The following is a 27,833-nucleotide window of genomic DNA, read 5'->3' as shown; positions in this document are numbered from 1 at the left end:
GGATCCCCCGCCCCTTATAGGCGGTACTCATTCACAATCAGCTGGCTTATATATCTCGGGATGTTGGCATCTTATTTGCTTCACACCCGAACCTCAGAGCAAGGAGCAGGCTGATCCTCTTACAGATCCTCAGCATATAGTAAGTATGTCACTCTTCCGTCCATTCATGCTGCAAACCAACCCTTTAAGGTAGTGTAACTATACAACCAACTATGGTTGTCATGACTAAAACATTGATATCGGGATGTGTGCAAATCTAGAGTTGCACTGTATAATTAATTGAATTGCTCCATATTGGGCTATGCTCAGTGCACATATATAATATATACTTGTTTTTTGTGATTGACTTATTTTAGCTTATCCTGCAGTTCCCCTGCATACGCTCATGATTTATACACACATTATTTAATTCATTGATACTTCCCTTGTCCCCCCCCCCCCTTCCAATTAATATATACCAACTATTAGAGATCAAGTTGATCTTCTCATTAACCCCTTGTATTCAATGCCCCTCTCGTGGGTATAGACAAGCATACACATCATTACCTCACGCTCCTTACGCTTCTTTGCATTGCTAGTTGTTACCAATGGAATACCCTATAGTTACATAGTTCCTTAGTTATATAAATCCTAATATATACTATATATTATATTTACACTTAGGATCCTGCACCTAATTATTTATGCTGTTCCTCGTGGACCCCATGGGCCTTGCACTCCTGACGGACCTGTGATGCGATGCTGCCATTCATGTATATAGATGAAAGGAGCCTCATACAGTATCTAAATGATAAATAGATGCATCCATAATTTGGTCTATTTTTCATGCAACACCCTCAATTGGCATCGAGGCGATCGGATTCTGGAGTACTACTTGTGGAACTTAGCATAACTTTTGATCCATATAAACAAACATAGCGGTGTGTAAGTCTTTCTACCATCATCAATTATTTCTTTATTCTTTTCTCCCAGAGCGCCCCCCCCCCCCCCTCTATGTACCCTGATTATTTATATTTCATCTTGATACATTTGAAATTATTTTGATTGGTATACTCTATTCATGTACTTTTCTAGATTATATCATACAACCTCACAGGAAACCCCTGAAGAAGGAATCACATCTTTGATATTCCGAAATATGTCAGGTCTCTAAAATGTATCATATATGCATGTGGTTCTTTGTATAGAACCTTTATTAACATGATATTGGTGCAACAGTTGTATGACATACCCATTGTTTTTAATTCCTATTGTGTCAATTTTTGAATAAAGTTTATATATATTTTTTACAATTTTATGATCACTTGATCTATACCAATCAGTCATTACTATTGATCACTACCTTTGTGTACCTCTTCCTCCCCTCTCACCCGCAAAATCCCTCGGGCAATTCTCCAATTTTTTCTATTATTTTGGGATGAGGTGAGAGGTTGGCTTTACTCTTTAGACCATTGGTCTTTTATTGGTAGTCCGTTTATACATATATCTGTTCTACTTGTATATCAAGACATTGCTTGTATATCAGGTCAAAATTTATTAAAACATGTTGCTTGTTTTGCAAAACACTCTCAAACCAAGTTACTCTCAAACCAAGGTTTTACTGTAATCTTCTTATTTTGGAGATATGTCATGAAATGGGCACTTAAATAATAAAGCTTTGCTGTGCTCAACATTCATATTGGAAATAGTACAATACAAAACGTTTCTTAGCAAATAACTGATGTTAACAAGTGATTTAACTTAACATAGCAAGATCGTTATAAAAAACAAAAAACAAAAGACATAAACACTAATTAAACCAGTGTTGTACTGCGTTGTGAGGACCACTAGGTGGCAGCAACAATCTTCTCTATGCACAATTACCCTATTTGCCATTTGTTTTGTCTTTTTTGCAATTCTTGCTGGGCAAGTCATAACTTCTGACTTCGTTGGCTGTTCTTGTTTTTAATTTTTCCCTAAATAATCTTTATTTGTTTTTCCTTGAGGGTACAATCAACAATTCTCAGACATACAACACCCTAATGGTGACCATACATGCTTTGATAAATGATGAATATTTTTTCTGATTAAGCTCTTCTGATAGGAATAATTGATCTATAGTCGACAACCCATTTGATTAATATGGCACACAGGGAAATGGAATTCAATCAATAGTTAATTTATGACCGTAAGTTATCAATCACATTCCTGTTTCTACTGTTATTTCATAATCGGAATGTGAATATTATGGTATTCATAAACAAAGCATAACAGTGCTGTCATTTGATGCTAAAGGATAAATAATATTCTGCCCTGAACCGTCCACTCAGTTTGATTGAATCTATTTGAAATGTAGTCCAAATCGATCAAAAGGAAAGTTATGGCTGTATAATTGCAAATTAGATCGTTTTGATCGAAATGAACATAGATCGGACAAATGAATCAAAGTGTGCATGGATACCATAAGTCTGGGTGAGATCAAATCGACAACAAGCAACAATTGAAGTCCAATTGAACAAGTCCATTTTGCTTAACTGGTTGCCGCCCGGCCACAGTACATTTTCTGTGTCAGGGTGGCATGGGCAGGCTAGATCATGTACATGTATGTCATTCAGCTAAGGGGTGTGCAGAGAGCTCCACTGGATACAGCTGATTGAGGCTCCTGGTACAAAGTGGCCCTGATCACCACTCCCCCCCAAAGTAGTACACTGTCACTATGGTGAATTACTTATGAAAGTATGTTAAAAAAATAGAATTTTTTTTTTTTTTCCATTTCAGCCCTGGAAGAATTTACCCCCTTCCTGACCAGAGCACTTTTTGCGATTCGGGAATGTGTCGTTTTAACTGACATTTGCGCGGTCGTGCGACGTTGTACCCAAACAAATTTGACGTCCTTTTTTTCCCACAAATAGAGCTTTCTTTTGGTGGTATTTGATCGCCTTTGCAGTTTTTATTTTTTGCGCTATAAACAAAAAAAGAGCAACAATTTTGCAAAAAACGCATTATTTTTTACTTTTTGCTATAATAAATATCACCCAAAAATATATAAAAAAATTTTTTTTTCCTCAGTTTCGGCTGATATGTATTCTACATATTTTTGGTAAAAAAAATCGCAATAAGCGTATATTGATTGGTTTGCGCAAAAGTTATAGCATCTACAAAATAGGGGATAAATTTATAGCATTTTTATTTTTATTTTTTTTACTAGTAATGGCAGCGATCTGGGATTTTTATCATGACTGCGACATTATGATGGACAGATCGGACAATTTTGAGGCATTTTTGGAACCTTTGGCATTAATACAGCGATCAGTGCGATTAAAAATGCATTGATTACTGTAAAAATGTCACTGGCAGTGAAGGGGTTAACACTAGGGGGCGGTAAAGGGGTTAACTGTGTTCCCTGGGAGGTGATTCTAACTGAAGGGGGAGGGACTAACTACAGGAAGTGACAGATCGTGGTTCTTAGCTAAAGGGAACACACGACCTGTCACTCCTGTCAGAACAGAACAGGGAAGTGTGTATTTACACACAGTCGTCCCTGTTCTGTGTCTCCAGCTCACGATCACTCATGGCTGGCGGTCATTGTGACCGTCAGCCACAAGCATCGGCACCCCCACTGTACAGCGGACGCGCACCTGCTATCCGGACCCCGTGAGCCAACGTATAGTTACGTGGTTTCGGCAGGGGAGCCAACCTGCCGCAGTAAAACTGCGGCAGCTGGTCCGGAAACGGTTAAAAAGTTGAATAATTTTTTTTTTTTTTTTTTAACATACTATCACCAGTCAGTATCCCTGATCACCGCCACACCAGTTACATGACGATGCTATACAGCACTTGTGACAGTATGTAAAAAAAATTTAAAAAAAAACTAATTGTGAAAAAAATTCAAAAATGTTATTGAATTTCTTCATTCTCTTTAAAAAATTGTGACAAAAAAATTACCTCAGACTGTTAAATTTCCAAAAAGAGGTTTGGGGGTATTTGTGCTGTCCTGCCATTTTAAGGGTCTATAAGCCATCAGCACGTCAGGATCGATCAATTTTCAAAAATATATACAATAGTTTGTAGATGATGGCAGAATACACACAGGAAATTTAGATGATGGTAGAATAAAGGTTTTCTAAGTTACAAAGATGTAGGGGAAGCTGACTGGTTGATAAGACAAAGACTTCTGATCTTGTTGTTAAACAATACTCTGGACCTTTTATTCATGTATTCATTTATTGATAATAACAATCAAAACTGGGTGCACACACTTTTTATTCAACTCAGCGTGCTGAACAAAAAAAACGGTCAGAACTGCTGTTCTAACACAAGCTATATTGGTGCTGGGATCTCCCCTGGTGTGCCTTTGTTTTCTGACGGGAGACTCTGCTGTGCCAGAACACAATGATCAGTGCTTGCAGCCATTGGCTGCGAGCGCTGATCGGCTGCTGGTCGGATTCTGGTTTTCCTGCATGCCCATTTGACAGAAGACAGTTGTGAGACAGGCTGCTGTACACTTTGTCCAAATGTCGGACAGTTACTGCTGAACAGGCTGATATTCAGATCATGTTGACCCAGCTTAAAGTGTTACTAAACCCAGTATGAAAAAAGTTATTTTTCCTCCCCACAGTGCCCACAGCTTATAAATCTTCTTTTTACATTAAAATATTGCCACTATCTACCTTTTTGGCTGATCTGTATACCAAGGTCAGTGATAAACTGCAGAGTTTCAGTGCTGAGAGTTCAGGTAGGAGGAGATTTCCACTGCAGCCTGTATACATGCCCACATGTGTGATGCCAATATCATGTGACCTGGCTATCTCTGAGAACAAGTAAAAACAAGTAAATGTTCTCTCCAGCATAAAAGACACAACTGAGCATGTGCAGGTTGGCTATTGTCTGTGTGCTAGCTGGCTTTCCCCAGATAGACATTGTAGGAGGGGAAGAATCTGTGCATACAGGATAAAACAGCGTTTTTACACAATGCTGAGGATTAACCCCTTAAGTTCCACAGTGAATATAACAAGACATATTTTACTGTTGTGGGTTTAATAACACTTTAAGGGAAGCTGTAGTGCTGTAGTTTTTTTTATAACAGAATACAATTAACAATTACTAATTTTACCAATTAACATAAGACTTTGGTGTTTCGGTTATATACTGTAATTTGCATTTTCCGTTTGAATAAAATTAGCAGAGGAAAAGTCTATCAATTCAATTCTTTCAATCTATGAGGATTTTCCTTTTATTATGTAAATGGAGGTCCAGCTGTTACCAACTTGCATCTGTCTGTACATTTAAATATATACATGTCTTACATAGAGGAGGAAAAAATGACCAGCGTTAGTGGTCAGTGGGAGAAAAAAAAATGCCCGGTATTGAAAGCCAGTGGGATGAAAGATTTCTGTTATCAGTAGTTAGGTGCAGGAATAATTGCCCAGTGTTTGCATGTTGTAATCGGGGGGGGGGGGGGTACCACTTAAGGAGGAGGGCTGTCAGATAGCCCCCTTCCCATCCTAGAGAATGGCACTGGATGGGGACAACAGCTCTTTAACAGTCAAATTATGTTTTAACAGATACAGTGATAAGTATTGTTAAATAATTACATCTTAATGGGACTTTACATATGCCTCGAATGCAGTGATGCCCATCCATAAGGGGCGCCCGGGCGCTACCCCCCCCCCCCCCCCCCCGTAGTCACCAGAAAACAAAAAAAAAGTTTAAAACGGCCCCTTTAAGAAAAAATACATGAAAAAAAAATGTCCTTTAACTAAGTGCACCGGACACAGTGCACTATGGGAAGCGCCACGTCAATCACAAGATTGCAGATGTGGCACTTCATTTGCGGGTTTTTGTCCCGCCTTGCGGCGCAATCCAAATCGCCGATCGGCTTCCGCCCATAGTATACTATGGGCAGGAGCTGCTTTGTTTAAGTGAGGATGAGGCAGGAGAGGAGCGGTGTGGAGCATGATGGGATTGATGTGCACACCACATGACTCAGACCAGGAAGCAGAGTGAGTGTACAGCTCCTAGTCGAGGGATAGAGGAGCTGCCTATTGAAGTGTGTTGAATGGTGAGGAGTGGACTGACACATCATACAGAGGACAGTATGTGCAGGTAGGACCAGAGACCGATCAGCTTTGCTGTTTGCTGTATATAAAAAGGGATTGTGTGGGTAAAGGATAGAGCAGGGAGAAAAATCAATTGAAAAATCAATGTAAATAAAGAGCTCTGGAGAAAGGGATTGATTATAGCTCAACCTGGCTACACACATTGTACTAGTTTTGTTCCATGTTTGGTTTAGGGGCAAACAGCAGTAATCAAGGAGGAGATTTTTATACACAGTGACTGTCACACACAAGCAGTGCTAAATATGAGCAGTAAGGGTTGCTTTGCTGTATGAGTTTACTTGTGCGTTTGTATTTCTTTTTTCTTTCTTCTTTTTTTTTTTTTTTAACATATAAAATTTTACGTTTTGAAAAAACATGCCTGTGCACATATAGTTGCGTAAGAGGCTGCGTTAGATTGGGCACAGTGAGGTTGCATTAGATGGGCACAGTGGCTGCATAAGATGGGCACAGTGGCTGCGTTTGTCACAGTGGCGGCAATTTATGGGCACAGTGGCTGCGTTGGGCATAGTGGCTGTGTTTGATGGTATAGTGGCGGCAATTGATGGGCACAGTGGCTGCGTTTGATGGCACAGTGGCTGCGTTTGATGGGCACAGTGGCTGCGTTTGATGGGCACAGTGGCTGCATTTGATGGCACAGTGGCTGCGTTTGATGGGCACAGTGGTTGCGTTTGATGGCACAGTGGCTGCGTTTGATGGGCACAGTGGTTGCATTTGATGGCACAGTGTGGCTGCAATTGATGGATTTCTTTTTTCAGATTTTTTCAGTTTGTTTGCGCCCCCCAAAAAAATTTTGAGCACCAGCCGCCACTGCTCGAATGGTCAAACATGTTACTACAAAATATAAAAAGCCTTATTACAACAATAATTTTTTATGTCACAATGTATAAAAAAATATATCCCATAGGACAATTGTTTGAATTCAATTGATCATAACTTGCATATCCAGAGTTCATAACATCAACCAACTTCATCAAATATTCTTAAAACTTAGAGATCGACGTGTTCTGCAGGATCACCCCCTAAGGACCTCTTAAACTTGGATATTTTCAAGTACACATAAAATAACTTAACACACAGCCATTACTGTCTAAACCGCTGGCAACAACAGTGAGTATCAATGTTTTGTGTGGCCACCATTTGTTTTCATCACTGCCTTAACTCTTTTGAAGTTAACCAGAGCTTCACAGGTTGCCACTGGAGTCCTCTTCCACTCTTCCATGACGACATCACGGAGCTGGTAAATATTAGAGGCCTTGCGCTCCTCCACCTTCCGTTTGAGGATGCCTCACAGATGCTCAATAGGATTTAGGTCTGGAGACATGCTTGGCCAGTCCATCATCTTTACCTCTGAAGAGAGGGGATCATGCTCTGCTTCAGTATGTCACAATACATGTTGACATTCATGGTTCCCTCAATGAACTGTAGCTCCCCAGTGCCGGCAGCACTCATGCAGCCCCAGACCATGACACTCCCACGACCATATGATAAAAAAAAGGGGGGAAGTCAGGTCTCTCCTAACTAGTAAGGGTATCAGCCAGCCAATAGTATCTGTGTTAAAAACACACCTTAAATCAATGATCTGCTGAAAAAAGACCCAAAAAACCTATTGTCTGGTTGCTAACTGGGAATAAATTAGCTACCAGGCCAGTTCCTCTGAATCATATGAAACCATGTAACAAAAAGAGGAGACTAGGAGTCTGAAAAGAGATTCTTCGGAGAGGAACACTCAGGTCTTGAAAAGAATACAAAACGGAATACTTTATTAACCACTTCAGCCCCGGAAGGATTTACCCCCTTCCTGACCAGAGCACTTTTTACAATTTGGCACTGCGTCGCTTTAACTGCTAATTGTGCGGTCATGCAATGCTGTACCCAAACAAAATTTGCATCCTTTTCTTCCCACAAATAGAGCCTCTTTTTATTTTTTGCGCTATAAACGGAAAAAGACCAAATATTTTGAAAAAAAATGATATTTTCTACTTTTTGTTTTTAAAAAAATCCAATAAACTAAATTTTAGTCATACATTTAGGTCAAAATGTATTTGGCCACATGTCTTTGGTAAAAAAAATGTCAATAAGTGTATATTTATTGGTTTGCGCAAAAGTTATAGCGTCTACAAACTAGGGTACATTTTCTGGAATTTACACAGCTTTTACTTTATGACTGCCTATCTCATTTCTTGAGGTGCTAAAATGGCAGGGCAGTACAAAACCCCCCAAATGACCCCATTTTGGAAAGTAGACACCCCAAGGAAATTGCTGAGAGGCATGTTGAGCCCATTGAATATTAATTTTTTTTGTCCCAAGTGATTGAATAATGACAAAAAAAAAAAATTACAAAAAGTTGTCACTAAATGATATATTGCTCACACAGGCCATGGGCATATGTGGAATTGCACCCCAAAATAGGCTTTTTGGGAGCCTAGCCGCGTACGGGGCCCCGAAAACCAAGCACCGCCTTCAGAAATCCTAAGGGCGTAAATTTTTTATTTCACTCCTCACTACCTATCACAGTTTTGAAGGCCATAAAATGCCAAGATGGCACAACCCCCCCCCAAATGACCCCATTTTGGAAAGTAGACACCCCAAGCTATTTGCTGAGAGGCATGTTGAGTCCATGGAATATTTTATATTTTGACACAAGTTGCGGGAAAATTACAAACTTTTTTTTTTTTGCACAAAGTTGTCACTAAATGATATATTGCTCAAACATGCCAAGGGGATATGTGGAATTACACCCCAAAATACATTCTGCTGCTTCTCCTCAGTACGGGGATACCACATGTGTGGGACTTTTTGGGAACCTAGCTATGTACGGGGCCCCGAAACCAAGCACCGCCTTCAGGATTTCTAAGGGCGTAAATTTTTGATTCACTCCTCACTACCTATCACAGTTTCGAAGGCCATAAAATGCCAAGATAGCACCCCCCCTCAAATGACCCCATTTTGCAAAGTAGACATCCCAAGCTATTTGCTGAGAGGCATGGTGAGTATTTTGCAGCTCTCATTTGTTTTTGAAAATGAAGAAAGACAAGAAAACATTTTTTTTTTTTTTTTTTCAATTTTCAAAACTTTGTGACAAAAAGTGAGGTCTGCAAAATACTCGCTATACCTCTCAGCAAATAGCTTGGGGTGTCTACTTTCCAAAATAGGGTCATTTGGGGGGGGGGGGGGGGGTTGTGCCACCTGGGCATTCCATGGCCTCCGAAACTGTGATAGGCAGTGAGGAGTGAAATTACAAATTTAGAAAGCCTGAAGGCGGTGCTTGGTTATCGGGGTCCCGTACGCGGCTACGCTCCCAAAAAGTCTCACACATGTGGTATCCCCATACTCAGGGGAAGCAACAGAATGTATTTTGGGGTGTAATTTCACATATTTCCATGGCATGTTTGAGCAATATATCATTTAGTGACAACTTTGTGCAAAAAAAAAAAAAAAAAATTTGTCTCTTTCCCGCAACTTGTGTCACAATATAAAATATTCCATGGACTCGACATGCCTCTCAGCAAATAGCTTAGGGTGTCTACTTTCTAAAATGGGGTCATTTGGGGGGGGGTTTGAACTGTCCTGGCATTTTATGCACAACATTTAGAAGCTTATGTCACACATCACCCACTCTTCTAACCATTTGAAGACAAAGCCCTTTCTGACACTTTTTGTTTACATGAAAAAATAATTTTTTTTTGCAAGAAAATTACTTTGAACCCCCCAAACATTATATATTTTTTTTAAAGCAAATACCCTACAGATTAAAATGGTGGGTTTTTCATTTTTTTTTCACACAGTATTTGCGCAGCGATTTTTCAAACGCATTTTTTTGGGAAAAAACACACTTTTTAAAATTTTAATGCAATAAAAAACACTATATTGCCCAAATGTTTGATGAAATAAAAAAGATGATCTTAGGCCGAGTACATGGATACCAAACATGTCGTGCTTTAAAATTGCGCACAAACGAGCAGTGGCGACAAACTACATACATTTTTAAAAGCCTTCAAAAGTCTTTACAGGTTACCACTTTAGATTTACAGAGGAGGTCTACTGCTAAAATTACTGCCCTCGATCTGACCTTCGCGGTGATACCTCACATGTATGGTGCAATTGCTGTTTACATTTGACGCCAGACCGACGCTTGCGTTCGCCTTTGAGCGAGAGCAGGGGGGGACAGGGGTGCTTTTTTTTTTTTGCTTTTTTATCTTATTTTTAAACTGTTCCTTTCATATTTTTTTTTAATCGTTTTTATTGTTATCTCAGGGAATGTAAATATCCCCTATGATAGAATAGGTAGTGACAGGTACTCTTTTTAAAAAAAATTGGGGCCTATTAGACCCTAGATCTCTCCTCTGCCCTCAAAGCATCTGACCACACCAAGATCAGTGTGATAAAATGCTTTCTCAATTTCCCAATGGCGCTGTTTACATCCGGCGAAATCCAAGTCATGAAATGCTCGTAGCTTCCGGTTTCTTAGGCCATAGAGATGTTTGGAGCCATTCTGGTCTCTAATAAGCTCTATGGTCAGCTGGCTGAATTACCGGCTGCATTCTCAGGTTCCCTGTTGGGACAGGAGAGCCAGAGAAAAACATGGAAGACGGTGGGGGGGGGGGGCATTCCCTCCCACTGCTTGTAAAAGCAGTCTAGAGGCTATTTAGCCGCTAGGATTGCTTTCACATTAAAACAACCGCTGGCTGAAAAGAATGATACCTAAACCTGCAGGCATCATTCTGGTATAACCACTCAAAGTCCAGCAACATACCAGTACGTTGCTGGTCTTGTTGGGCATATATTGTAAACTTTTTTTTCATGCAGCCTGTGGGCTGAACGAAAAAAAGAGATTGATCGGTGGGTATGCCCACCATTAGAATACCTCCCTTCATCCACCCACTTCTAATGATGGGCATACATGCACCGTTTATATATGCCGAAGCATGGGGGCATCCTCCCGTAAAAGGTAAGAGCAAATCGCTCCTCCGCCCACTGCTGCCCCCACGCTTCAGCATATATGCTGAAGTATGTAACTGTGGTGGTGAAATCACCTCCGACAGCACTGGAGTCACGGCTTAATGTATCGTGGGAGCAAACGCTGTTGCTGTCAAGATAAATAAATCCGCGCTGCAACTGAATGACGTACCTGCTAAGCAAATGATGGTTAACAATAAAACAAAGTAACATTACAGTATAACAGTAAGACTTACCATACCTGCAAAGCAAATACAAAAAAAAATAGTAAAAAATAAAACATTTAACGCAACATGTGCCTAAAATATATATATGCCAAAGCATGGGGGCATCCTCCCGCAAAAGGTAGGAACATTAACCAATGCAAAGACCAGGATTGTCAGGACAGGAGGGACAATAATACTGGGTGTCACGCCTATATCCGCGCTTTCTGTAGACACAAAATTTTCTTTGGGGGGCTCGTTGGGTAGGGGTATGCGGGAGGGCATAAGGAAAATGCCTCTCATGCAGCCGGCTTACTGCATTTGGTTGGGGAAGGTGAGGTTGAGCACCATCTGGAAACAGAAGGGCTCTGACGATCTCTTCCTGGAATTTAAGGAAGGATCCAGTCCGTCCTGAAGCTCTGTATAGCACATGAGCGTTCAGCAAAGCCAACTGAAATAAGTATACAGACACTTTTTTATACCAGTGTCTGCCCTTAAGGGCAACTAGGTATGGCGCCAACAACTGGTCGTTGAGGTCCACCCCTCCCATATTGAGGTTATATTCGTGGACACAGAGGGGTTTCTCCACAACACCAGTCGCCGTAGTAATTTGGACCGTCGTGTCTGCATGAAGGGAGGTAAGAACGAAAACATTCTTATTATCCCTCCACTTCATAGCAAGCAAATTATTACACTGCAAGCAGGCTCTCTCCCCCAGCCTAAGACGGGAATCTACAAGCCACTGGGGAAAGCCCCGGCGATTAAGTCGCATGGTGCCACATGCGCCAATCTGCTGATCAAAAAGGTGACTAAAAAGTGGCACGCTCGTGTAATAATTGTCCACATATAAGTGGTACCCTTTTCCGAATAATGGTGACACCAAGTCCCACACAATCTTGCCAGCGCTTCCTATGTAGTCAGGGCAGTTTGTCAGCTCTACGTGACTATCTTTGCCCTCATAAACCATAAAACTACATGTATAGCCTGTGGCCCTGTCACAGAGCTTATACATCTTGACCCCGTATCTGGCACGCTTGCCGGGAAGGTACTGTTTGAATGACAAGCTGCCAGAAAACTTAATCAGCGACTCATCAACGCAGACAACTTGATGGGGAGTAAACAAGTCTGCAAAATGTTGGTTGAAGTGGTTTACGAGGGGCCGAATTTTGTAGAGCCGATCGTATTCAGGGTCTCCACGAGGACGACAGAGTTCATTGTCATTGAAGTGCATGAACCGCAAGATCTGCTCGTATCGTGCCCTGGTCATGGAGGCAGAGAACAAGGGCATATGGTGAATTGGGTCAGTGGACCAATATGACCACAACTCACTCTTTTTGGTTATGCCCATGTTGAGGGAAAAGCCCAGAAAGATCTTAAATTCAGAGACCGTAATTGGTCTCCAATCTCTGGCAAGGGAGAACTGGCGAATAGTGGCGATGTGTTGACCAGCGTACAAATTGCTTTGGTCCACAATAGATCTATAGAGATCTTCGGTGAAAAACAACAAATAAAAATCAAGTGGCATAAAATCAACTGTTTCCACATGAATGCTGGGTTGGCCAGTGAATGGGGGAAGTACGGGTGCTGCAGAAGTGGTGGGTTCACAATTCGGATTGGCGAATGCAGCAGGAAGGGCACTATGGGCACGACGGGCCTGTGTTCCTCTTCTTGGTGGCAGCGGGACACTACTTGTGCTTGCCACCTCACCAGCTTGAACTGCACTTATGGGACTCGCCACGTCACCAAGTGTTACTGCAGTGCTGGATGTACGACTAGGGTGTACTAGGCCGCTGGTGCTTGCCAGTTCACCAGAAGGAATAGCGCGCTAGTACTTCTCTGCTCCATACGAGGGACCTGCGGTTCTTGCACATCAAAGACAGAAGAAGAAGTTTGGGGTCTGGTACGCCTGACCTTGGCAGGGACCACAACTCCGTCATCAGAGCTATCTGTCATGGAGCTGCTGCTGTCTACAGGTTCGTATTCTGAGCCTGAATCTGACAGATGACTGACTTCCTCTTCACTATCTGTCACACTCAGAAACGTGTAGGCCTCTTCACTAGTGTACCTTCAATTTGCCATTTTGGCCTCTAAATTTAGTGGTACACTAGTGAGACTCACAGGCAAAAAAGCTCCTGACTGTAAGCGACTGATTTAAAATGCTACCAAAAAACTGTTAGCGATCGCAGGGATCAGGCCTGACTCTGCGAACGCTGCAGTTATGTGTTTAGTGTTTTGTAAGTGATAGTGATCGATCGATACTGCACTTGGGTGGACTGGGCAGGGCTGGGCCGAGGGGCAAAACGCAGGTGCATTTTTGGGGACCCTAAACTGCTGGGGACGCTAGTATAGATCTGATCGGATCAGATATTGATCCGTTCAGATACTATACCACTAAGGGAGGTGTATGCTGCGTGCGTGGGTGTTAGCGGTACTGGCACTAACCTGACGCTGCCTGGGGCAACGCAGACCTTATCTGACCCTAAAAACTTAACTTATATCACCGCCGGGCAATTAGGGGGTTAAACCTTTATTAGGTAATAAACGGCGGGTGCCCTGAAACTATAATAAACAAACTAACTAACCAGCGTCACCTGTAACACTTATACGGTGATCACTGGTGAAAGGGTTAACAAGGGGGCAATCAGGGGGTTAAAACCTTTATTAGGTAGTATATGGGGGTCCCTGTCGCTATAAAACACTGACGGCGAACCTATATACTTACCTCCCTAACTAGCGTCACCTGTGTCACTAATACAGCGATCAGAAAAACGATCGCTTAGTGACTCTGGCAACGGGGGGTGATCAAGGGGTTAACCTTTATTAGGGGGGTTAAGGGGGTACCCTAGACCTAAAGGGGGGTACCCTAGACCTAAAGGGGGCTAACCCTAACTGCCCTAACACTTATAACTGTCACAAACTGACACCAATGCAAAAAAAAAACTGCTATTGGTGTCACTGTGACAGGGGGTACAGGGGGGTGATCGGGGAGTGACTGGGGGGTGAAAAGTGTGCCTGCATGTTCTACTGTAAGTGTAGTGTTGTGCAAACTCACATTGATGTCTTCTCTCCTCGGCGCTGGAACGAAAAGACCGGCTCGAGGAGAGATGACATCACTTCCTCCGCTTCTGTTTACATTACAGAAGCTGAGGAAGCTTGTCATTTGCCAGGAGCGATCGCGAGGGGTGGCCACGAATGAGTGGTCTCCCCCTCACCTCTGATCGCCCCTTACCTGAATCCGACCGCCGCAGACACCGGGAGGGGTCCGGTCGGACCCCGTGCCCACGGGCAGGCAGGGACGTACAGGTAAGTCCTTATGCCTGCCCGTGCCATTGTGCCGACGTACATCGGCGTGCGGCGGTCGGCAACTGGTTAATGGTATAAAAATCTGAACATATAAACAAATAAACAATACATGGTACCTCCACCAATGATAAAAACAGCTAAGTATAGCAACAACAGACACACCACCTACACACTCCTGATTCACTCCAGATCTCCCCAGTATGGGGAGTACTGGTTCCAGAGCATTAATTAATGCTGGTTCCAGAGTATTATTAAAAATAAGCGCCGCTACTGAAAAATTGGGACAATATGACTAAAGAGGCAGTCTCTGTACAGTAGTAATAGATCAGAAAGAGTGATGGTAAACCTCCCACGTTGCGGCTGTTAAGTGTAGTAGGTAAAAAATTCTGGCAGTTCATAAATTATACTGAATTAAATCCTGAATAATGTTGCATCATAATAGATTGTTAAATTGCCCATGTGTTGGGAAGATTGTAAAAAGTCACGGAATGCACCACATGAAAGGTATAGACAAGCACATACCTTCTCTGAGTTTCTACAGAGGACAAATCTTCATGTGTAGTCAAGTTCAGTTTGTCTCACCTGATTGTAGGCACTGTCACTCATAAGATGAAAGACACCTCAGAAGGGGATCCCCTGGTGATACTGAGATGTGTGATGCCTTCCAGATAGTATGTAACTGCTGTCGTTATGTGGATCCCGCTACAAGGGCTGTTGAATGAATGAACAGTAGTGCTTCGCCGAGCCTAAAACTCACACTGCTCTATCGACGCTATCGCAGAAAGGGCTGAGCATTGCAGCCGTGCAGTGCTGTTAGCGGAGCTCAAGTGAACAGACTCTGAGCGGAGGTCAGGTTCTCAACGCCCGTGCAGGACTTCATGGGATGAGATTACAATCAGCTGATGTTTCTTTCCCTGAAGCAATCAATAGATACAACAGTCTTAGAGATGCACATGGTCCCAGTAGTGTACTTCCATTTGCCAACCATAAAAAAGGGGGAGAGGGGAATATCTGGTAGGTGGGAGTTGGAAATAGCTTCCAGGTAGCTGCTGAGTTGGGGGGGCATGTAGCTGACGCATTTCAATCGTCAAGCGATTTTCTTCAGAGCGATTTTCTTCAGAGCTAGAGATGTACTGGATCCTACAAGGCTAAATACTGGAGTCAATGATCTAATTGGCTGCCTGAGAGTCCAGTTAGACTGCCCACATGAGGAAATTAACCCTAAAGGCTCAATATAGCTGTGCATAAGAAGATATCCCTTACATCCAAAGAATAAACACACACACATCTGCAAATATAATTAGTTAAATAAGGCCTCTTTCACACGAGGGATCCGTATGTCCGTTTTTCATCCTTCCGTTTTCGGATGAAAAACGGACATACATGTATCCCTATGGAGCGGCAGATGTCAGCGGGGACATGTCCGCTGACATCCGACCCGCTCCGATCCGAAAAGTGTAACGGAGGAAAATCCTACTTTTCCATCCGTTTTCGGATCGGATCGGGTGACGACGGACTCTACGGTCCGTCATCATCCGATCCCCCATAGGGGGACCTGTCATCTTTCTGCTCAGCGGGAATCGGCGGAGCGATCCCCGCTGAGCAAGCGGGTGTTCACGGGGCGGATCATCACTGATCCGCCCCGTGTGAAAGAGCCCTAAATCCTAAAGAGGAAGAGGAGAACAAGCAAATCAAATCTATTCACCCTAAGAAAACAATAATCAGTAGACATGTGCACACTGAAATATTTTGTTTCCGGAATTTAGTTTTCGTCCGAAAAATACATTTATTTAGTTACTCCCGAAATTTGTTTTTCTTTATTTCGTTTTTCGTTAAAAACTTGCATTCGTCCGAAAATCGAAATGAATTAAGGTCGAATCTGTCATTAAAGACTTATGGTGTCTGTCGAATGTTCAAAGAAGATTCGACGGAGCAGCTAAACTGTACGACGTCGCAATCGTACATTCCGGTCGAATTTTCCGGGATGCATTTGACCGGAAATGTACGATAGCAGCATCGTACAGTTTGTTTAGCTGCTCCATCGAATCTTCTAACTTTCGACAGACACCATAAGCCAAAGATTTACGTTTGCATGTTTTCGTTTCTGTGTCGAATCTTCATCGTTCATGCTCATTGGTCTACTCTGCCCCAGCAGTCAGCTAACCAAACTTTCACATTCGTTTCTCAATCGGAAGTGCGGAAGTGCGGCCGCAAAATCCGACGCTGTGTCTGGCTTAGAGATAATGGCAATGGCAGCACCAGCAGCAACCGATGAAAGCACTAGCAGCATGGAGGAGGACGTTCCTGGGCCTACTAAGGCAGCATCCAAAAATGGGCGCAGGAGGGGGACACAAGCTGCAACCAGCAGGAAGCGTAACCTTATGTGGACTCACATTGAGTCCCAGGTCCTTATAAGGGAAACGCTTCCTTGCTGGATGCAGCTGTGTGGCCCCCGCTCCAGGGAAACCACTGCGGAGTGGAAGCGGAAGAAGTAGGAGGAGATCTCCAGGAAGGTCGAGGAGACATATCGCCATCGGCGTGACCCAACTGCCTGTCGCAAAAAATTCAGCGACATAAAACGGTAAGTAACGTGTCTGATTATTTTTTTTTTTTACATTTTAACCACTTCAGCCCCAGAGGTATGGCTGCCAAATGACCAAATGACCGTGCGATTCGGCACTGCGACGCTTTAACTGACAATTGCGCGGTGGTGTGACGTTGCTCCCAAACAAAATTGACGTCCTTTTTTTCCCACAAATAGAGCTTTCTTTTGGTGGTATTTCATCACCTCTGCGGTTTTTATTTACTTTTTGCTATATAAGTATCCCCAACAAATATATAAAAAAAAATGTTTTCCTCAGTTTAGGCCGATATGTATTCTTCTACATATTTTTGGTAACAAAAATTGCAATAAGCATTTATTGATTGGTTTGTGCAAAAGTTCTAGCGTCCACAAAATAGGGATAGTTTTATGGCATTTTTATTAACAATTTTTTTTACTAGTAATGGCGGCGATCAGCGATTTTTATTGTGACTGCGACATTATGGCGGACACATCGGACACTTTTGATGTCATTTCGGGACCATTGTCATTTATACAATGATAAAAGCTCCAAAAATGCACTGCTTTTACACACACATATAAACATATATTATTGCTATCACATGTGATGTCAGTAAAGTTAAGTGAAATTTTTTTTAAAAAGGAATAAATAATTTTTAATTTATCCTCCCTCCTGTGAAAAAACAAATTTGCGCATAGGTGTGCCTAGCCTACACATAGTCTGCAGTTGCACATGTTATATATTATCGCCACGATCATTTTAAGAGGAATATTTCCATGCCCATTATTTGTTCTTAGTTATCACTAAACTGAGCAGTAAGTGCTTTTAAGTTCCACTTGACCTGACCACCTGTAGGTTACGCCCCCTTTCTGACCAGGCCATTGTTAGGGGCAACTCTTAAACAAGTTGCTTATAGTTTATATTGCTTTGTCTAATTATTGCTTCATATAGGAATTAAGACACAGAGTCAGGTATGTCTGTATCAAAGTTCTGAGCATCCCCAAAAGGACTGCTCCCTTTACTTCTTTTATAGGCAGTTCCAAAAGCAGTAATCTTATCGGCATTACCAAATGAGGTTAAGGTACAAAGAGTTTCTCATCAGGGAACATGTAATGATTATTCAGCAGTTCCAAATTCCATCTAGATACAGATTGATAGAACAATTGATACGTACACAGGTAAGAAAGGAGCACAAACAATTTAAATAGAACAATTGATACGTACACAGGTAAGAAAAAACAGAAACAATTAAAGTGGAACTCTAAGTCATTATTTCAACCCTATCAATTTCCCCCTTTGACATCATCCTCTCCTTCCCCCTGGGTCCTCATGAATAAGTTCTAGTCAGTTTTTCCCCAGAGTCCTTTCCCTGACCGCGAGTTGTCAGAGGGGTAGAACCCATCCCCCTAGGTATTACCAACATCTTAAAATTCAAGAAGAGGAGTTTTATAGGAGTAGGGTGATGTCAATACACATTTATCGGTATGCCCTGTCTATTCTCCTAATTTTCCTATTTATTTTCCTGTATACACATATATTCGTGATTGTAAGTGATATTAATATTAGAATAATAATTACCATTGGACTTAACAACCAGTGAAAGGTATTGGTTGCTGTAGAAGACATTCCACTAAATATATCCCACCAATGTGGTGCAGTATCCTGTTGTATCTGTGAGGAAAGATGTACTAGTCTACCTTTGTCAATAATAATTTGCTACTTTAGGATCATCTATAGCCCATTCGAAAGTTGCTGTTTCGTCTACTTCAAGTACATTAATACCAGGAGTCCATGCATATATTTGTAAAACAACAATCTTCAACAAAAAATATGTAAGTAGATATTTCATCATGTTGTTTTCTCGGGTTGTTTCTTGCAATGTGATGCGTGTATCCAGGTAGGTTTTCCTTCCAGCTTTACTGAGGTGGCTGTGGTCAAGAGTACTTGGTAAGGACCTTCAAACCTGGGTTCCAATGTCTTTCTGGTGTGTTTCTTCACATATACATAATCCCCTGGTAGCAGAGTATGTGTACCTGTTATTGAATTAGGGTCTGGAAGAGAAGAATACACACTTTTGTGGATCTTAGTTAGACGTTGTTGTAATTGTATCACATATGCAGTCAAACTATCACATTGCAATTGCATACTCTGTGGAAAGTATAAACCCAATCTAGGTGCATTCCCAAAAAGTATCTCATATGGGGATAATCCTGTCTTTCCTGTTGGAGTGTACCTTATAGAGAACAAAGCCAAAGGCAGGCATTCTGGCCAAGGCTTGTTTAACTCTTGCATGGCTTTTTGTATTTTTAACTTTATTGTCCCATTTACTCTCTCCACTGATCCTGAACTCTGTGGGTGGTAAGGGGTGTGAAAACTTTGTTGAACCCCTAACATGGTCATCACATTCTGCATGATTTCTCCTGTAAAGTGTGTCCCCCTATCTGATTCTATGGTTTCAGGAAGACCAAACCTAGGTATTAACTCAGTGATCAGTTTCTTAGCTGTGGCTTTAGCTGTAGCCGATTTTACTGGATAACTTTCGGGCCAACCTGAGAATAAATCGATACACACGAGGACAAATTCAAAAGGGCCGCTCTTAGGCATTTGTATGTAATCAATCTGCAGTCTCTGGAAGGGGTATTGGGCCCGGACCTGGTGTTTACGTGGGGTTTTTACTCTCTGTCCTGGGTTATTCAGGAGACAGATTTGGCAGGCTGCACAGTAGTTTCTTGCAGTGCTACTGAATCCAGGGGCGAGCCATCCTTGGTTCACAATCCTATACATGGAATTGGAACTGACGTGTGTGGGTAGGTGAACTGCCGCTGCCATTGCTGGGTACAGAGAGGCAGGCAGGCATATTTTGCCTCCTTCCCTCCATACATTGTCAAGGTCTGGTGCTGCTCCCATCCTGACCCACTTATCTTTCTCGCTCTCCCCTGCTTGCTCCTGTAATTTACTCAGCTGCTGCCATGTTGGTTCTGGGATACTCACCTCTACCGCTGCTAAGGTCTCAGGGCTTCCTTCCCCTAGAGCTGCCTGTTTTGCAGTCAAATCTGCAAATGCATTTCCTTTTGCCTCAATTGTTTTTGCGCTCGTGTGTGCCGCTATCTTCATAATGGCTACTCGTTTAACCTTTTGAAGATTGTTCAGGACTCTCTTAATCCCTTCTCCATGTTTTACAGGTGTACCTGCTGCTGTCAGATAACCTCTAGCCCTCCATATGTGGCCATAATCGTGCGCTACACCATAAGCGTAGGCAGAGTCAGTGTAAATATTCCCTTCTCGTTCTTTTAAGTATTCTAGGGCTTGTTCTAAAGCTTTTAATTCTGCTTCCTGTGCTGACATGTGGGCTGGTAAGGCCTGTGCTTCAATTACCTGCGTATCAGTCACTACAGCATACCCTGTGTGATATTTACCCTTGTCATCAGCAAACCTACTACCATCTATATACAAGGTGTGCTCAGCATTTAAAATTGGTGCATCTGTAACATGTGGAAATCCCATTGTCTCCTGTTCCATGAGCTGAAAACAATCGTGCTGATCTACTTCTTTAAACAAAAGAGTGTCAGTGTCCTCATTTCTTTTCTCACTAGTACTATTAGTACTATCATTCCCCCTTGCCAAATCTGGTGACTGAAGAGGCAAAAAGGTGGCCAAATTTAAGGTTGTACAGCGCTGAAAAGTAACATTTGGAGGTAAGAGTAAAGTACACTGTAATCTTAATTGCCTAGCCATTGAAATGTGTTTGGGCTGTACCTGAGACAAGATTGCATGTATGTCATGTGTGGTATGCACTACGACTCGATTGTCTAGAACAATCTCTGATGACTTATCTATGATAATTGACACTGCAGCTACCGCCCGTACACAAGACGGTGAACCTCTAGATACTGGATCTAATGCTGCTGAAAAGTAAGCGACTGGTCTTTGTTTTACATGTGCCTGTGTCAGAACACCTGTGGCGTGTCCAGTGATCTCAGCAATGTACAGATTAAATATCTTGGTGTAATCTGGTATACCAATAGCCGGGGCAGAAATCAACAACTTTTTCAAAGTGACAAACGATTCATAAGCTACTTCTGTAAGCATATACGGTACAATTTTCAAACAATCGTATAATGGCTGCATCAAAGCGCTAGCATGTGGTATCCACTGTCTACAATATGACACGATACCTAAAAACATACGCAATTGTTTGAAATTCCGTGGGGGTAACATTCCCTTTATCACTTGAACCCTCTCCTCAGTGAGATGTCTCGTACCCTGTGATATACAATGTCCCAAAAAGATAACTTTTTCCTGACACACTTGCAACTTTTTCTTATTAACCTTGCAACCTTTTTCTGCCAAAAATCGCAACAAATTAAGGGTGGTGGCCAAACAAGTTTCTTTGTCAGGGCAGCATAACAATAAATCATCCACATATTGTAACAATACACAGGAATCTGGTGGTACCCATTCTCCCAACACCGTTTGCAATGCTTGCGAATACAAGGTAGGTGAATGCGCCATACCCTGAGGTAGGCGTGTCCAGGTTAGTTGCCGATTTTTTATTGAAAATGCGAACCAAAGTTGGCATTCTTCAGCAAGCGGGACAGAAAAGAAAGCATTCGCTAAATCTATAACCGTAAAGTACATACTGGTTGATGGTATTTGTAACAGTAATGTATGTGGATTGGGTACTAAAGGTGTCATCGGGGCTAGTATTTTGTTGACCGCTCTAAGGTCTTGGACCATTCTATACTTAACCGGACTACCGGCTACTAATTTCTTTTTAACCGGGTACAAGGGAGTGTTTGCCGGTGATTTTACCTCTTTTAGAACTCCACTTTTTAAGAAGGATTGGACCTGCATTTCTATGGCCGTCTCTTGGGGTGCACTAAGTGGATACTGCTTTTGTTGGGGAAGCACTGCTCCTGGAATCAGCTGTAGGGTAACCGGAGGTATGGGCAAAAGTCCAACATCAGCTGGATGTTTTTCCCATAGTTCTCCTGGAAGGGACGACAAAATCTGATCTAAGTCTGAAGGAGGTGTGCCGGACAATTCCGATTCCTCCTCTAGGTATTGTATCAGGTTACACATCTCCATGTGTTCTTGATTATCCCCTATAGCTAAGGTGACAGTGCCATCTGGGTGATAGGTAATGTTAGCTCCTATTTTCTGCAAAATGTCAGCTCCTAACAAATTAGTGGGGGCTCCTCTGGATACCAGAAAGCGTGAAAGGAACATGTGGTTTCCTACTTTAACTTTCAGAGGTTTTGTAAGCGGGGCGTCGGCTAAAATGCCATCATATCCAGTTATTAGTAAAGTGTCAGGTGATTTTTGGCCAGGGAGTAGTTCAGAGTCAGAAAGTAACGAGCGTGAAGCTCCTGTATCGACTAAACAAGAGATTTTCTTATTACCAACCGTTATATTTGTCTTAAGCATTGTTGTTTTGGATTTTTCTAAAACCGGGGTGAGTCATGCTCGTGGACCATCTCCCTGCTGCCTGATATGACTATTTTTGTTGTCCCTGGGCTGGTTCCTTCTCTGATTAACTGGAGAATCAACACCTTCCTCTCCTTCATCCCTTATTCTTTTCTTACAGTTGCGTCTGATGTGACCAATCTTGTTACAGTAGTGACAGGTAAGGGGTTTGCGAAAGGAACCTCTACCTTGCTCTTGGGGACCCCCGAGTGCGTTGATAGCATGAGATTTCCTCCCTTTGGTTTCTGCTAAGTCCGCCTCTATGCCTTGCGCTTTTTGTAACAACGTCCCTCTATCTCTAGTTGCCCTCCACTCTGGTGTGCAGGCTTTCAGTCTCTCACTTATCTGTGGAATTAATCCCTCCATAAATTGTCTATTGAAGGCTCGGATTGTGACTGGCAGGGCCAAGTCCAATCCCTCATCTGCCATCATACTTTCCATAGATAAGTAAAATTCCGATACAGTCTGTCCTGGCATTTGCTTCATGGGTGATATGGACCCCCTCTCCTGTTGTTTTGCCTGACAAAAAGCTTCTAATCTAGCAATAAAAGGGGCCCTTGAGTCTATATGTCTGACATGTCCTGTCTCTAAATTGCCATCCCCATCAACTTGTCCTGCAGGTCTGTGTGGACCTATTTCTGTCATAAACTGGTTAAACAGGGTCAGAGTCATTTTGTGTCTGCATAGATCCTCCCCATCCTGCCAGGTCGCTTCATGTGCATTCATTAACTGTGTCACAAATCTACAAAAAGCAGCTGGCTTTGCTACCGGGTCTGGGGCGCTCTGTATTAATGCCATAAGGGTGTCTGCCGACCATGGTGCCCAAGTCCTTATTTGCATTCTACGAGTGACAGTAGGCGGGGCATTTGGATGGGCTGCTTGTCCAAATTCTGGATTGTTTACCTGAACAATGCGTGTATCAGTGCGTACGGGAGCTACAGTTTCTGGATGAGGTTTTTGTGCCCCACAATGCACACATTCTACTGCCCATTCTGGGTTTTGTGCTCCACAATCCTGACAAACCCATCCTCTCCCCTCAAGTACCGGATATATCTTGTGTGGTTTGCGTTCTACGTCAGTGTATGGGGGTGGGATGGCTGAGCTGGGAGCCTCAACATTTTTTGTTCTTCTATCTTTCATATCCCAACCATCACAATCTGGATTATACTTCCACCCCTCTTCTTTCGCTCTATTTGAGACCTTAATTAAGCATTGAACCTGACGCATCCATTGCTTCTCTAACACCTCTCCTTGTCTGTCCCTTTTTATTTCACTCCATACATCCGGGTCTAAGCCCGCTGCTCCTTTCACCTTAAATTTACGAAGGACATCCTTTAAGTCCTGTGCTTCGGTTTTCCCATAAATGTTCTTAATTATCTGTGGCACCGTATAGTGCGCCACAATTCCCTGACGGGGTTTTGTGTTCCTCTGGCCCATTCTAACAGTCCTGCCTAGGTAGCGTGTGGGACACTTAGTGTACAATATAATGCGGCTACAACATATACAAGAATGAATAATTACTTTATATGCTAGCCCAATAGCAAACCAGCTAAGTTACACTAGTTCCTCGTTGCCTTCCTCCTAGGGTGCTAGAATTCTAGAAACCTCTCCGGAATGAGATTTCTGAAACCGAATTACTTTATATGCTAGCCCAATAATAAATAATTACTTTATATGCTAGCCCAATAACAAACCAGAATGCGGCTACAACATATACAAAAATGCGGCTACAACATATACAAGCATTCCTTTAAGTGGCCAGGTATCCGACTAGATCTCGGGACTTTGTTGAGACCTTATTCCCTCCCCGTATCTGGGAAACCCTCTCATACACTCTTATCCCTGCTTTATGGAGCAGACAGGGCTTATACTCTCAACCCGTCTATGGTTTATGAGTTAGATGTGAGGTTAAGCATAAGCGTCAGACCCCCAAGCTCACAAGCCCTCAGGTTCCCAATCGTGTGAGGTAAGGCGCATTCCGTTGCTTAGTTCGGCAATCCCCTTCTAACTCATACCATCCTTGACAAGGCTCATTCACTTTCTCAACAAGACAGACAAGACAAACACAGATAACAAAACAAACAAATAATTCCAGCAATATAAACTAAAATATGCAGTAATTCTAGACTCACCACTACAGAGGCTGGTGTTTTAAAACCAGGAGAACCGTAACTGACAGAACGGATAGGCACAAATCAGGGGAGCACAGAATATAAGAAAAATAAAGCTTTTTCTTACCTGCGCAGGTTTTTTTTTGATCTGTGGTTCCCGGAATGCCTGTCTTTTTGTTCCGTCAGCCGCGTTCGTCCACCTCTTGTAGTATCATCGGTGAGTCCCTGTTCAGGCGCCAAAAATGTTAGGGGCAACTCTTAAACAAGTTGCTTATAGTTTATATTGCTTTGTCTAATTATTGCTTCATATAGGAATTAAGACACAGAGTCAGGTATGTCTGTATCAAAGTTCTGAGCATCCCCAAAAGGACTGCTCCCTTTACTTCTTTTATAGGCAGTTCCAAAAGCAGTAATCTTATCGGCATTACCAAATGAGGTTAAGGTACAAAGAGTTTCTCATCAGCGAACATGTAATGATTATTCAGCAGTTCCAAATTCCATCTAGATACAGATTGATAGAACAATTGATACGTACACAGGTAAGAAAGGAGCACAAACAATTTAAATAGAACAATTGATACGTACACAGGTAAGAAAAAACAGAAACAATTAAAGTGGAACTCTAAGTCATTATTTCAACCCTATCACCATATTCTGCTATTTAGCAGCTTTAAACTGCACGCTCCTGCGATGTACTGCCCAAATGAAATTTATGCTCTTCTCCCGCCACATATAGAGCTTTTATTGGTGGCATTAGATCACCACTGGGTTTTACATTTTTTGTTATTGAAAAATAAAAAAGTTAAATATATATATAAAACGTGTTACGGTGGCTGGACTTAACCAGCTTGCGGACCCGCCATATGTTTAGTTACTATGGGGGGTCCACATCTGCAAGTGGGTTAATGCTTTGCAAAAGAAACAAGAAAGGAAATTTTACACTATACACAGTTCACCCACACAAGCGCGTAATAGAAAGGTGGACTGGAGTGGACACAATGGACATTTTACTCGGTACAGTCCCAATCCTGTCTTATTTTTTATTGTGCACCAAAAAAGCATACGTTTTTCTTACAATAAATTTGGTTAATAAATAAATGTGCAAACCTTGTGCTACATGAAAAAATGTGCCTAATCCAAAAATTCCATTTGCATTGTTTCATTCTACAGGTTCATTCTACAATTGTAGTTTAATTGTGGAACCCGTTTCTCTTCTCTTTTTGTTTTGTAGTTCCATAGCGCGTAAGCGCAGGCAGTCGGGGCGCAGAGGAAAGCAGGTATCTCTCCACCCCCATGAGTAGGAGCTCTTAGCAGCTGTAGGGGAGGATGAGATAACAAAGCTGCTGGCTCATCAAGGTTGGTGTCAGCATTGCATTGTGTGCAGGACATTTTTTTTTGTCAAGCATGCGATGCGACATAGTCATTTACCATGATGTGTTTGATATTATTTAAAGATCGTCTCCAGGCCCAGCGCCGTCGAAGACAGAGGGCGGAGGAGCAACGTGCAGTAAGTACTGTAGTCATCAATGTGCAGTAAGTACTGTAGTAGTGACACTAATACAGTAGTTCCTTTTCCATTTGTCCAGCCTTCCATTGTTGATTCCAGTGTCATTGCTTCTCGCTCATGCAGTGACAGGTAGAGCCTCTGCGACGCTCTGTCAGGTAACGCAAGCGATTGCGTAACTTACGTAATCTGACAGAACGTCGCCGCTCTGAACTGAAGCGCCTGATCAGTGGCGGTGCACCTAGCACTCGCCGGTGCCACTGGAACCAGGACAGGTAAGTGCCTCGTATTTGTTTTTTTTTAATGATTTTTTCTAAATGGTGAATGCATGTCCCTGCCTTGTAGATAAACGTTAGTGACCTGCCCTGTATTGCCATGCTAATGGATAATTAATTTTATCTATTTACACTACAGTATACTTATTTATGTTTATTAACGTTCATCATTTCTCCTTTATAAATAGGTGTCATCCAGTCAGAGGGGGAGACTGAGGAGGAGGCTGAGGCAGCAACGCCCACATTAAGTTAGTATAATCTTGCTGGTATCTGCTGAGTGATCTCATACATGTTTCAATGTTCTTGTACTAATGTGTGAGATTGTTGTACACTGCAGATTGTAATGTTCTTTTCTATCATTAATCAACAGCTACTGAGGCTGAGCAGGAGGTGGAAGAAACCTGCCCTGTAGAGGCTGCTGGGGGAACAGCCAGACGCGGCAGATCCAGGGAGTAAGCATAACTTTTTTTGTATTTTCCAGGCAAATATAGTATTTTAAATATGAAATGCTGATGGCATACCTTGTCTAGAATAGCTTGTGATTTATTCTGCAAGGCTTCGGTTTAGCTGGAATTATTAATTATATTAGTTCCCCTCTGCAGCTGATTCCAGTCTTCCTGTTAGCGTGACCTGTGCTTGTTATTTCCTCAATGTCCCTGATCATCTAATGTATTTTCTTTTCTTCACAGGTGAAGTCTTCATCCTGCAACTGCACCCTGTGGACGAAGGCCTGGACCTGCCCGCATCTGGTTGGACTGACTGTCCTTCCGAGTCCCCAGTGGTTTCTACAGTCCTCCACCCTTCAACATCCCCCCACCTGGACAGTGACACACCCATTGTTGTTGCTGCCTCCTCCCCAGTGCATCCTTTACCCGCTCCAGAAGAGGCACACATCCCCCACCCTCCAGAGCCACATGTGACGGATTATCTGCGGCGCATTGTGGAGGTCCAAGAGAGACAATTTGAAGTAACCCGGAGGCTCGATCTTTTGCCCTTCGCAATCGCCGGCAGCTCCGTCACTATGTGGCTCTGGAGAGGAACCAGCGTAGCCTCAGGAGACACCTGGAGGCTACGCGGTACCTTGGTGACCAGTTGTCTGGGATTAATATGTCCCTACAGCGACTGGTCACCAGGTTGGGGGAGAATGTACTTTAATTTTTTTTTATTTTAATTTTTTGTTTGTTTTGTTTATGTTAAAAATAAAAAAATTTGTTCAGAAATAATTGTTTTCTTGAGTTTTGCTTTCCTTGTTAGATTTGTGTGATGTTTATCTAAATGAACTAGTCCATATATTGTTACTAACTTACTAAAGGCCTTATAATTGTAGTTTTTCTAAATTTAACCATCAGGCTG

General features: G+C 42.4%; 1 long non-coding RNA gene across 1 annotated transcript; it reads left to right on the top strand.

Moving 5' to 3' along the window:
* Nucleotides 1-77: 77 nt before the first annotated feature.
* On the top strand, nucleotides 78-27,627 carry LOC141107237 (uncharacterized). Its single transcript, XR_012235830.1, has 6 exons — nucleotides 78-139; nucleotides 25,933-26,057; nucleotides 26,156-26,208; nucleotides 26,669-26,728; nucleotides 26,851-26,932; nucleotides 27,170-27,627. It is a non-coding gene; the product is annotated as an uncharacterized lncRNA (long non-coding RNA).
* The last annotated feature ends 206 nt before the right edge of the window (nucleotides 27,628-27,833 follow it).

This window comes from Aquarana catesbeiana, linkage group LG09 (genome assembly GCF_042186555.1).
Source record: "Aquarana catesbeiana isolate 2022-GZ linkage group LG09, ASM4218655v1, whole genome shotgun sequence".
NCBI classification, from domain to species: domain Eukaryota; kingdom Metazoa; phylum Chordata; class Amphibia; order Anura; family Ranidae; genus Aquarana; species Aquarana catesbeiana.
Note: the sequence above shows the minus strand (reverse complement) of the source record. Positions and strands in the feature narration are given on the sequence as shown.